Source organism: Engraulis encrasicolus, chromosome 21 (assembly GCF_034702125.1).
Source record: "Engraulis encrasicolus isolate BLACKSEA-1 chromosome 21, IST_EnEncr_1.0, whole genome shotgun sequence".
NCBI classification, from domain to species: domain Eukaryota; kingdom Metazoa; phylum Chordata; class Actinopteri; order Clupeiformes; family Engraulidae; genus Engraulis; species Engraulis encrasicolus.
The window spans coordinates 1,794,541-1,799,210 of record NC_085877.1 but is presented as its reverse complement, the minus strand read 5'-3'; the positions used below and the strand labels follow the sequence as shown (position 1 = coordinate 1,799,210).

At 42.1% G+C, this 4,670-nt stretch overlaps 1 long non-coding RNA gene across 1 annotated transcript; it reads right to left on the bottom strand.

The window, feature by feature from the left end:
- Positions 1-443: 443 nt before the first annotated feature.
- LOC134437916 (uncharacterized) lies at positions 444-1,377 on the bottom strand. Its single transcript, XR_010032501.1, has 2 exons — positions 1,275-1,377; positions 444-577 (listed from the first exon to the last, which is right to left on the bottom strand). It is a non-coding gene; the product is annotated as an uncharacterized LOC134437916 (long non-coding RNA).
- Positions 1,378-4,670: the final 3,293 nt, after the last annotated feature.

Below are 4,670 nucleotides of genomic sequence, written 5' to 3'. Positions count from 1 at the left end.
GCCGGCACCAAAATGCCAGCTAATTGCCTATGCCCTTTTCAAGAAAGGTATCCTCATCCTATAAAAAAAACCAAATAACTAAATAAGTCTCTGAAGCACACACAGACATGATATGAGTTTTAAAAGCTAAGACCATCCTCTTGCATTAGAACATGTTAATTCAGCTCTAACATACCCACATTTTTAATCTAAAAAAATCTAATATGTCATGCCTAAATGCTGTGTCGCTCCAGGCACCTAGGTCAATACAACGTGTACACAGCATCCAGCATCAATGGGTTGACCAAGGATACAGGCCTAGTTCAGATAACCATTTATTAATATAAATAAGTACTTGCACGTCTATTGTACATGTCCACCCCAGAATAGATATCCCCTCCCATCACCTACAAAACCTTGAAATGTATTTGTACTTTGTGTCTAAAAATAAAGTATTTGAGCCATTGAATGAACTGATTACTACATTGAGTTGGTGTGATTAAGAGGTTGAAATCGGCTAAACTTGACTTGGTGTGCTGGACCTCTGGCTCTTCCATACATCCAATGTGTCATGACATCAGATCATCGCTCTTCTCATCTGGAAAAACAGAAAGATAACACTTAGCTGACACTTAGTTACTCACAGTGAATTGTTAACTGTCCCTGCAGCATGGGGCTTGGTGCCTAGCTCAAGGGTAGGCCTACTTCAGCCTGGATGGGAGGTGAAGGGAGGGGTGTAGGATGGGATTTGAACCTGCAACCCTCCAATCTTAATACCACTTCCCAAACCATTAAGCCTCTGATGTGTGTGTGACTGATTTCAGAGGGCAGACAGTTTGGATGACAACACAACAAAGTGGTGGACTTCATATTATTGACAACAACATCGACACTGGTGGGCCTATGTCATTATAAATAGGCCAGCATGGATAAGGTGATTGGCATTTCATGACAGCATCATGCTGGAGAGTAGGCCTACTACTTGGGAAATCAGCGCTAGAGATGTACACATGGTTTATTTTTACATTTGAACCTTAACAGTATGAACGTCATAGCCTTGCTATTTCACCAAGAGCTTTATGAATTCCGTGTTCATGTTACAGCTTGCAATATCTTAGCATAGGCCTACGTCCATCATAGCGTAATGATGCTGATAATTAACGTTAATCATGGAAAGCATCTTACATTGACCTCACAGAAAAAGCCACTGAAATTGCACATTAGACTTAAATTAACTAGCGTTCACGAATTAAGAGACAAATTATGATATAAAGGATGGCAAATGAGAAACTTACCGTGGTGCTCATCCAGCTACTTGAGTAGGCTAGTTTGATGGTTTTCCAGTTGGTTGCCGCGATTCACCTCAGCTTTCTCGTTTTATTTTGAGATCCAGTGAAAAGTCACGCCATGGTTTGTAACCCTATCTGTTTTTGTAACAAACAGCACAATGGGTGATCACGGTGTTTAGTTTATCGGCGATCTAAGTTACGTTATGAGTTATTAAACGTTGCGAGTCCCATAGGAATCCATTCATTAATGCGGCACTCTTGCCGTCCAGTAGCCGTCCACTAGAACGTTTGACGTCACATGCAAATCATGGATATATAGGCTCACACTTCCCCTGATACAATGGTGGGAGGTAAGTTGGAACTAGTTGCTCAAATAAAGAATAGAGGGTCACCAATAGTGATCAATTCTAAGGATCACCTGCAGGTAGGTGGAACATGATTGAAATAATGTGTATCTGAAATCTCTAACAATGCAATGATTGTAAATGTCAGTTGTGCTAGGCATGCATACTGTATCACTACTGTGACATGTGGCTGTGTGTAATGTACAAGCTCTGAGGACCAGCATGGATTGTGGTAGCCTATTTCATGTACTTGGGAGTGTACTGTAAATATACTTCAAGCATACCTGTTATATATTTACAATACTTAATATGATATACTTTTTACAGATTTAAAATGTTCCAATGTGGTCCAAAGAAGCATGAAGTTAATATACTTTTATTGAACTTCTAGTAACAATAAAATGTTATAGAAGTGTACTCAAGCACACTCTTAATGCCATACGAATGCATGAAAAGCGTGTTTGGAGCATACTTTCAAAAGTATGCTTGTAGTGCACTTAAAGTTGTCCAAAAGCGGTGCCAATTTAGCATCCTCAGTGTGCTGCAAGTGTGCTGAAGTACTGCTTTAATAGTGCTTCAGCGCACTAATAGTGCAATGAAGCGCACTTTAAATCGCCGAAAATAGTACACTTTGTACTAAGTACGGTCAAAAAAAGTACACTTTAAGTATATGGGGTTTTCACCTGGGAAGACAAGTGCAGGAAGGCATATGAAGAGGCTTTCTGATACCATCTTCCATGCAAAGGTGAAAAAAAAACTTTCTGGCTCTCTCTTTCCGTACTACGCTTTCATCTGATCTGGCAGAAAGTTTTTTTTCTTAGGTCATTTTTATACATCATTTTTGCAAATGAGCCCAAATGGACTAAAGCGCTCAGCCTTGTTCAAGAGATGCTCTGCAAGAGACCTTATTCACCTTATTCACAGAAAGCAAACACTTAAGCATCCACGCATACGCATACAAGCTGGCAACAAGACGCCCACCTGCTGAGCTGCTTAAGCCCTCCATCCTCTCTACCACGACACAATCGATGCGGTGGGTCTGGCGGCATGGCATCTTGAGTACATGGATACACAGGCATCCGTCTTGGGTAGTGATGGCCCATATACTTAATGAGGAGGGAGGCCATGGCCACTCTGTCAAGATGGGCTGCTTTGCCGAAATGAGCTGTAGGCTCTCGACAAGGCCACAACTCAAATCCATGGTCCAGTAGTGGTCTGTAGCCCCACCGATCACGCTCTGCTCTTCATACCCACCACCTGCTGAAGCCACCCAGACCGATAGATCCTCTTATACCGCTTTGTTCAGCTCTACTGATCAAACAAACTAGCCAGGTTAAGCATAAGGCTAAGATGTATTGTTATTGAGGAAAATGTTTCTTTCCCTGAAATTGGATACAAGGCTGCATGACAATACTATGTAGTTAGAGGCTAAGAAGCAATATGGCTGCCCATATTTTATTTACTTGATTTTAATAAATCTGTGGACACTTACTATGTTAATTTATAGGCTATAACTAGAGCCTATCCATTTTCATTTAGACTGTTTTTCTTGCTTTAACGTATGCAAGACATACATCCATGTCATCATCACTCAATCACACATTTAGCCATGGGCAAGGTTGGCTGCACAGATCCTCATGTAATAATAGTTCAGGCTGGATTCAGAGAGTTGCCATAACACAGTCCATCTGGATGACTAACCATTCCCATGACAGTGGCCCGTGTTTCAGCCAAGACATAAATATCACAATGAGAAAAAACTTTGTTCCATTTGTCACAAGACAGTACGTAAGGGATAATTGACGACACGGTGTGCGTATAACAGGAAAAATAATGCACACCTAGGTGGTGATGCGGCCACGACGCGAAGCGGAGTGGCCGTTACACCTCGGTGTGCATTATTTTTCCTGTTATACGCACACCGTGAAGTCAATTATCCCGCTTATACCACGGTTGCCACACTGTCTGAAATTTATTTGAGGCATTATTTCGATGCTATAATGGCTAAAACAAAGGTTTTCTGTAGAACTAATTCCTTCCGCCACAAGAAGCTTCTTTTCATAACTTTCTGGCGAACTGCCGTTGCTAATTCTAAATTGAAGGTTGCTACGGCCAAGACACCGTTGATAGTTCTATCGCATTCGGTTGTCAAGTCAAGAGCCAGTCGTTAATTCTATCGCATTTGGTTGTCAAGTCGGTCGCCTCAATGTTCTACCCATTCGATATATGGGCGCGTCTGACTTGCCCACTAGACCATGCTACAGTTGGCATGATTCCTACACATGTAGGCTACAGATCTCAATAGATTAAAAAAAATACCCCGCGCATCTTGGCGACATTCTAACTGCCTCACCTCGCCATTAACTTCATCAAAACAGGCACCTCGTCAATGTGCTCTCCTCCCATAGGAAACTCCCCTTGATTTATTTTCCACTGCGTTCCCATAGTTAAGCCTATTGATCCGAAAATATCCCATACTTTTCACAAGTTACGCTACTCTCTCAACTGATAAACGCTACAACCGCAGGAAACATCTCCTCTCGTGGGGAAGAAACGCCCATGTGAAACGGGCGTCCCTTTGCGCAGGGAATCTCTCTCTCTCTCTCTCTCTCTCTCTCTCTCTCTCTCTCTCTCTCTCTCTCTCTCTCTCTCTCTCTCTCTCTCTCTCTCTCTCTCTCTCTCTCTCTCTCTCTCTCTCTATCACAAAGTTGACAGAGTGATGGTCAGTTGGGAGAAATAAACATGTTTCAAATTTGATTAGGTCTACTAAGATTTGCTCCAGATTCACTATACATTGCTGGTGTTTCCAGACGCGCGGTGCCACATGTGTCACTTCAGCGCGTAATACTTGCAACTTTTTTGTGTGTAATTTATGAACGTGCGTACCTTGGCGCATTGATACACAGGAGTTATGCGGTCAGAAAAGTGACCTAATAGTGGGACTACTTCAGGTGTGCATATAGACAGTTAATCAATACCCAATTTAGCGCGTCACAATGGGAGATTCCAGACTGCCGTGGTATAAAGAATAACATTTGTTTTTCCTCCCCCCTTTCTT